The 8,735-nt window shown below is 35.0% G+C and overlaps 1 long non-coding RNA gene across 1 annotated transcript; it reads right to left on the minus strand.

The window, feature by feature from the left end:
* Positions 1-3,816: 3,816 nt before the first annotated feature.
* LOC150110349 (uncharacterized) lies at positions 3,817-8,735 on the minus strand. The gene is made up of 2 exons (XR_016548360.1): positions 8,673-8,735; positions 3,817-4,593 (listed from the first exon to the last, which is right to left on the minus strand). It is a non-coding gene; the product is annotated as an uncharacterized LOC150110349 (long non-coding RNA).

Consider the following 8,735-nt stretch of genomic DNA (forward strand, 5'->3'; position numbering starts at 1 on the left):
TCCCCAACCATCTACTTTATCCGGGACCGGCATATAGCTGACGAATCAGACCTATGGCTAGGACGTATTCGTGACAGTAAACCATGTGTGTTCGCGGGCACGGTTTGCCTCTTCTGGGGGACGAAACCAGGCGTTTCCGGATGAAAAAAATCCTCTGCCACCGTATGAGACCGGCTAATTCACCTTTCGTCGAAAAAGACCAGATAAAAGTTCCTCATGTCACTGATGGAAATCGAACCCAGGTGATTCTGATCAAAGGCTTCGTCTATACTGACTGAGCTACGGAGGCTCCCAGGAGAGTACTCTCTTTATATTCTTCTTGAACTCTTGTAGGTTGTAGCCTTTGGAAATGCTTTTCCAGGGAGGTTGTTATTCTACGGACTTGAGGTTGAAGGATTGAAAAATGAATGGGGGTTATCAGGTTCGCGGAATATGCAGTTCAGTTATGTTGAGAAGCTATTGCTCGAGTACCTGTAGTTCTTAAAGCAATGGAAGGCATAAAGGATTCTAGTTCAAAGGAACAATGGCGATGGAAATATCATTAGAAGCGATACAGTGCAGAAACTGTTCTTCTATGGACAGTACTGAAGAGAGTCTTTAAGGGAATATCAGTAAACAACCGAACTGCTTTTTTCTGAAAAGCATGAGAGCAGTATTCCAAAATTGGTCGGATTTGCTATGTTTATTTACAGAGTAAGCAACTGTTCAGTAGAGAAGCATTGACTTTAGCAGAAAACGATGTCAAGTTTTTTTGGAAGCTGATGATGCAATAAAAGCGATATGATTGTGTTATATTTCTGCTTCCGATTGTTTCAGCAACCAAATCAGTTCGGATACTGTTTCATATCTAACATTGTTTCTCCGTGATAGGTTTCTCCAATTTGGTTAGTTGTTTTCAGCTTGCTTCTCTTTCAAGTGTAGCTCCTTTCCATAAACCGTTTAAATTTTAATTTAAAAAATTCCAAGGAGACTGTGATTTGATAACAAGTCTGCACTCAGATCATATTTTTCAACCATGACCTGATCCTTGTAATTGATTTAGTTTCTCTAATTATTTGAGCTTGAGCATTTCCTAGTGATTTCTAAGTGTATGGTGGGTTGATCAAGCTATGCACTAGATATATAAAGTTCTATGAAATTAATGAATGAATTCTATTAATGTACTCCTCGCTCCTTTTCTCCCTCACTAAGTGAACTCAACATTTATATCTGACATCCGCCTACTTTACATTAAAGTCTCTCATAATGATAATAATTTTACTGGTAGCAAATTAATGAAATCTGCCATTGCTATTTCATTAATCTGTGGGTTTAATTTGTATCCTTGATAGTAATTGGTGCTATAATTAGTATGTTGTCTTCGTCTAATTAGCCAGATTTCGTTTGCTCCTGAAAAAGATATTCAGCAGCTATTACAGTGGTTGATGCTTACAAAGGAATATATTTTTTTAGAAAGGAAGAGGAATAGTTTTTTTGTTGCTTGGAAAGGGGAGAATGAATAGAATTTATTAGCAGAGGTGACTTTGGGTGCCTGTTCTCCAAATCCAAATCTTGCAGGCAATCTATTACTTCTGTGTTGTTCCTTATTAAAGTCAAAGAAATTTCAATTGGATATTCAGGAGAAAATATTGATGGTTTGTTCTTTCGATAGTTTATGTTCCCTTTGAAACAGCACCTAAGGGAATTTGTGGTGCTATTCGAGATCTTTTCGCTATCCATAAACTGTCTATGGTTCAGTTTGCGTGGTTTTATTTAATAAGGAACTGGTGATACTATTTGATTTTGTGCTCTATTAGTTTTAAAAATCGATATCTGAAAACGAATATAATACGTAGTACATGATTTTTTTTTCAATGATCCGCTTTTGTACGTTTAAGAACGTTTAATCGTTTGAACCCTTCTTCTTTTATGCATGTTTTAAGTATTTCAATGACCTGACCGCTCCATTTCGAGGAGCCTGGTTTCGTTTAGATCGGAAATTAAGCAGAACCTTAAAGATAGACATTATGTTTCAAAATAAATAAATGAAATAATATAAAAAGGAAAGATAATACTGGAACATTTTGGAGAAATATTTCTAAGAAATACTGCCCCTGAGTGTGGTAGGTTTCAGAATGCTATAAAATGTTCATTTTTCTGTATAAATCACTAACTGAACTCATGCAATGTCTCCTTTTCCAACTTCCTTTATTTTTATTTACATTTCAAGTATCATAATCTGTTTTTCAAAACATTATATACTTTTTGCAGGCTGCAAAAACACCTCACTTACAAATTGGATCTTTTGCAACATTTGTTCCACTACTATTAATAATGATAACAATAATAATGCGTTTTTCTTCTAGGGTAATCGAAATATCACGAAGTTTTTTAATTACTTTAGAATAGTGCTTCGCAACGTTTTTTTGGATCATGCCCCGCCTCAAAGATTTTGATACCCACCTCAATCTCTCAAAGATTTTGATTCCCTTCTTTTAGCATAACTGTCAGCCAAGTTCTGAAAAAGTATAATATAAATAGCCTATGTACTTTTAAATAAAAAGGAACATAGGTAAAACTGTTTTTGATTTGAGTTTCTTCAATGAATGTAAATTTTATATTACACTTTGTATATTATAAACATAAATCGAAACTGAACTCGGGAAAATAAAATCCAAGTTAATGCGATCCTTGAGCTTGATTCTGCTGCAAAGAGTTTTATTTGAGGTACTAATTTAGTCATTTTCATTCTCAAATCCCCATGGTTTGTGATATCCACATGATTTAATTTTTTCAGTAGCACGTTACTTGTAAGTAACGTGCTACTGAAAAAATTGGCTTTAGTGCTGTAGCACTAAAGCCACATTCAACTAAATATGACGATGGGAAGGGCAACAATAATTTTTAGTTCTAATAGACTCATCAATTTGCTTTTCTGACAGTTCTTGATATTGTATTTATGTTGACTGCTGTACTAGTGATGTCAACTTTTTTTTATCGGAAAGTCAGGGTTGCAACATCATTTGATAATTGCCCCAAAAATATTCAAATTTCCCCCTTGTGGGACGTACGCCCCACGTTGGGAAACTGCTTTAGAATATTTATTAAGATTTTAAATTACATCCTTTATTGCAGATTTATTTAAGACTATTTTATTTCCTGCGATATTGTCTGCGCTCTCTCAGAGAAGAAGAAGAGTTATCAGATAATGTATCAAGAAGATTAATAACATAATCGTTTAAATCACTGAGTGACTGAAACTTTATATCATAATTTTCTCATATCTCTTAAAAACCTGACTACAATTTGAGTTTCTCTGGAGATTGAGTTACTAATGACAATAGTAAATAAAAGTGACAGATTTGTAAAAGTTATAAAATATTTGGTTGTCTAGATTCTTGGAAATGAGAAGATGGTGCAGATGATTTAGAAGCGGGGTAACTACGATGTCCGTGGAATACTTCGTATGAGGGCAGAGTGAAGATTTTTTTGTTACAAAAATTGGTTGAGAGACAGAGAAGCATTGAAGTACTTGACAGACATTAGAAGTTAGTAAAGGGATTCTGAAAAATTTACTGAGTGAAATTTTTCTACGAGTGAAAAGGAAATAACTTAGAAATTAAGTAAACATGTGGTTGCTTGGAAGAGGAATATATATATATATTTTTTTTCTTTTTTTTGCTTGGAAAGTGAAGAATGAATGGAATTTATTAGCAGAGGTAGTTTTGGGTGCCTGTTGTTAATAATAATATGATATATATATTTTGTGAATAATACCTATTTTGAACATCCTTCCCCCAAGTCTTTGGAGTATATGGGGAAAAGACAGAAAACAAATTTGCAGATCTATTAATATTTTAATATCCATAGCAAAGTATATACAGCAGCAGCCTCTTCTTGTAGATCAAGTATTTACACACAAGGATAATTAAAAAAAGGCTTCTTTGAAAATTCGTGAAAATTAAATAAAAACAATGACCGTATATTACATTGAAAGGCATATTAAATAAATATACACACATTTAAATCACAGTTTGTCAGATTTCGAGTTTCACTATTTGTACAGATTTATACCCGGCAAAGATTCCTATATAATACAGTTGATATAATCTATTTTCCGCAATCAGCAGAAAAGGAAAGACATACTTTATTTTCCCAAAGCATAGTGAATAATTCAAGACATCTTCTTGAATAAGAATTTATAATTAATAAATATGGAATAAAAATTTAAATTACGATATTCGAATTAATGCTACTCATTTCAAAATTCAATTTTTCCCTAATAAACTAACAATTTGAATGGGTTCCTTCCAATTTAGGCAATTAGGATTTAAGATATTTCTGTTTTTATAAATCGACCAGCTGTTTCTTCTTCTTTGTACAGAAACTGTATTCGAATGCCAAGAAACGCTAATATTTTTATATACATTTTTTTCCTTTGAGTATTTGCCGCGCTTGTCCTTCCACTTTTCGCAAAAAGGTTGACATATTATATATTCTTAGCCCTTGATACTGATTTAAGTTACTTAAATCAATGTCAAGGAGTAAGAATATAAGAGTTTTATCTCATTCATAGCTTCGATTGAAGTATGCAGCATTTTGTGGCCGGCTACTCTGTAAAATACAAAAATATATTTCTATTATAATGAAATACTGTAGTTAGTCAGTTAACATGAGAAAAATAATATTTTTTTTAAAAGTTCATCTTGAAGTGAAACAGTGTAAAAAGGTTATGGAACAAAAAGTTAATTTTGTTTTCAAAAATTGACTGTTATTTCATTTTTTCTAATGAAAAAATGACGTATGGTTTTATCTAATGGCATATTATCAAACAACACCATTTTATTGCTTGTTTTCGCAACGAAGGAGAAAAGTAATTTCTCTTTCCTTCCCCTCCCGCTTTCTTTACCTATTCAGAGGACAACATGGCATTCATTCTTTGGCTGAAAAAAATGTTTCTTCAGTCATAATTCTTACCATTAGCAATACCAATTTAGCTAAAGGGTCTAGTGAATATTACATAGGTCTCAAAGATTTAAAGCTTTGAGATAAGACTTCTCTGCCACTACCCAATTGGTTTCATGAAGAAATTAAATATACAATATATATATATATATATATATAATTAAAGTATCTTTGTTTAAAGCCTTGTGGAGCGCCACCCAATGATCCAAGTTCTGGGAACCTTTGCAAGAATACAAATGAATCATGCAGCAGTGATATCTGAGGGGAGAAAAAAAAGGAGTTCCAAAACTAACGACCGGCGGCGCTGTACGATTTGCCGAATATAGATGGAATAATGTGTGTAAAAAGTAGAAAAGCGACATAAGCATAAATAATGCATTTTTATTCATTTCCATTACGCATTCATGGGCTGTACTGTTCCGTATGCTGCCCTTGCCCGTATGCCACACACTGCATCCTTATCACAATGTGTTCAAAGGCAGAATGCAGCTTGGCGGTACTGATGTTGACGCATATTGTGTTATACAGTCTTTCATTGCAGCAAGTTATCAGGATGATCTCATAAACTCTGTGTTTGAGAAATCGCTAGAGTCAGAGGTCACAGGGAAGTCAGATCAGGTGAACGAGCCGGCCATGCAGTGGAAAACTCACGGTTGATAACTCTGGCTTTAGTAAAGTTTCTCGAAGAATCACCTGTACCAATCGATCAAGGTGTGGATGGTGTCCATTCCTGCATGAAAATGACTGTATTCCTGCACAGGCGCTACTGTAGCTGTAGCAAAACGAAATTGCTTGTCATATCGTGATACCTCTCACGTCAAGTAACGAGGCGGCTCACAGGACCACACTGGCGTATATCCTCATTGGACCATTATTCTTGATAAAAGAAGCTGTAAATCCGCACTGGCTGCAACTTTGGATGAATGCAGAGGAATTTGTTGAACTGCATGCGGATTTTGCATACCAGGCGATTGGGGATATTGACAGCTCCGTTCAGGTGAAAGTGACGCAGCCTTAAATTCGAATCGAGCAACAAATCTTAAAGCGAATGTCAGTCGCTTTTCAAAGTCCTGCGGGCGCATCTCCGGTGTCAGGGTTATCTTGAATGGATAGAAATGCAGAATCTTCCGTAGAATTTTCCAGACAATTGTGTAAAGCACTTCCATGTGTCTTACAGCACGTGCACTGCAGGAACCAGCACTGTTATTCATGACTTGCTGGACAACGGCGACTCATTTACTTATGAATGAACTCAACTTTCTTCAAAACGACTAATCATTCGTCGCAGAGCATATTGCGATAGTGGACCTCGTCGACATTTGTTAAGGCGACGAAATTTTCGGAGTGCAGAATCAGCTTAATTGCTAGATTAGTACAGCGTTACGAACCAACTAAGTTTGAAAAAAAAGTTAGTACTGTCACTGTGGACTGTATAAACAACCAGAATGAAGGGGAAAATCACGTGTCTATCTTTCTTCCACCTTCCTGAAATCTGCCAAGTTGAGTGATATGGAAATTCCATGCATTTAATTTTTACAACTCTGGTGGTGAATTTTGTAAATGCTTTTCCCCTCACATAGTGCTTCTGCATAATGCACAATGTATTCATGCATTGTTTCGCAGCATTTGAATCATTGGATGAAGCTCCACAAGGCACTAAACAGAGATACTTTAATTTTGTTCACGATATATAGTGATGGGAAAGCTGTAGCAGTTCTTTTTCTTACGTCGAAGCATTCTAGAGAATTTCAGCGAAGTGAAATACCTGAAACTTGAAAGTACAGTTCACTGCCTGTTATCTCTTGATGAATTTTTTTAAAACGTATTTTTAAAATAGATTTTTGAGTAACAAGGCATTGATTGTAAGATGAATGTTTTGCCAAATCGTTCTGAAAAAAGCAGATGATACGTTTGAAAAACACATCGTGCTTAAAACACTTATAACTCTCTCATTCTAAAAAAAGGAAATCACTGGAATAAAAAAGGTCAAACTAAAAAGACCCACGTATTGGGTGTTTTCAGTCGCACTGAGGAAAGTGTTGTTAACCTGCCATACATTTAGTACCTTTTGTAAAGTATAATGTTCTTAACTCCCTTGAAAGGAAGAGATAGCAAAGAGATCTGTATCGCGAAGTCTACAAGATGCCTTGAGAATCTCTGACAGTGTTCCGCCTCAGCATCTTTGGGTGCGTGAAGAAACAAGAATGTTGCCTAAATGGGAGTATAGAGATCAAAACTGGTCAAGACTAGGATTAACACCCTTCCCACCATGGATCGTATAGCCTGAGGTAGGCATTATATACTACACTACATGTAAGGCTGGATGTGGATTCAGAGAAACTGACACATATATCTCAACGTTGTTATAGAACCATATCATTAGAGTTAAGACATGATGCTGCCATAAATAACCGACTAGAACAAAAAGGAAAGAAGACGGAAAGAAGCCAAATATTAAGAGCAGGGGTAAGCATAAAAAAGCCTGATCTTGAACGGATTTTTTTGAATTAATATGATCCATGTCAACTAAAGTCCGCGCGGTTAGCCTAGCGGCTTTGCGCTTCGCAACCATATGCCTGGGGAAGGAGTGTCCTAGGTTCGATTCCCGTCGCCGACGTGAGGAGCTAAAGGATCTTCCTCAGCCATAGCCAAGTTAGCCGGTCTTGGACGTGGGCAGCAGGGTATTTTCCGCCAGTTTATCTGGGGTGTTTCATCCCGCAAGCAGGCAAGCCGGCCACTGAACACACAGGGATACAGCCAGGAATACTTAGAGGCATAGTGATGACCATTCCTATCCTCGTAGTTCGGTTACGAAATCCAAGCATGCTTGGAAGGTCGTGGGCCTTAATGGCCTGCTAAAACCATAGGGATAGACATAGGATGTCAACTAAAAGTTTATTTAAAATTCTAGATAAGTTCGCTTTTATTAAACTTCAGCATCCGCAATAGTTTAAATGTTATTCACACTATGGTAAAATACAATGATGATGTAAATCACTAAATGATTTATGTTAGTAACGGATATATGAAAATACTTCGAATATTTAAAGTTATCATTCGACATCTTACACACACACACACACACATACACACACACACACATCATTATTTAGTACGATATTCAAGAATAATTCCAAACTCAAAGATAGGGACGCTAATACTCATATCTTGATCCTCCCTTGTGGATTAATCTTTATAGAACTAAATTATACGATTTTTACTGGAAGCGAAACATCGCTTTATTTCACTAAATCAACGATTCAATTTTTAATTCACTTTAATGCATAATAAATTTATTATCTGCACAGCAAATGTGAAAAAATTGTACGTATTGAAGTTGAATTTTATGTTTCCGAATTATTTTTACTCCAAATAATGACATAAAAAAGATTAACTACTATTATTTATTCTTCATCCTACATCGGCAAATTATAACTACCGTGTATTATATTTGATCCTTGTATTTTTATTTTATATTATTTTTCTATGGATTATTTTCAAACATAATGGCTGTTGAGGAATTAGTTAAATAATAATAAATTTTGTTGCACAAAAATTATTTTCGTTTTTTTGAAACCTTAAAAAAAATAAATGGCCCAGTTATGGAAAAGGAAATGAAAGGGAAAAATACGGAAATTTATTTACATAGCGATTTATATGGTATTAGTAATTTGCATGAAAATAAATGAAATAAGAAAATAATGCTTGATTTTAGTAAAGTGTCTTACCATTTCCTGTTCTTCTCTTCCATAATCAGGATAAGACTGATCTTTACCTTTTTTCTTCAGCCT

Source organism: Typopeltis vanoorti, chromosome 1 (genome assembly GCF_054136105.1).
Source record: "Typopeltis vanoorti isolate ZY-2024b chromosome 1, IOZ_Tvanoo_1.0, whole genome shotgun sequence".
NCBI classification, from domain to species: Eukaryota; Metazoa; Arthropoda; class Arachnida; order Uropygi; family Thelyphonidae; genus Typopeltis; species Typopeltis vanoorti.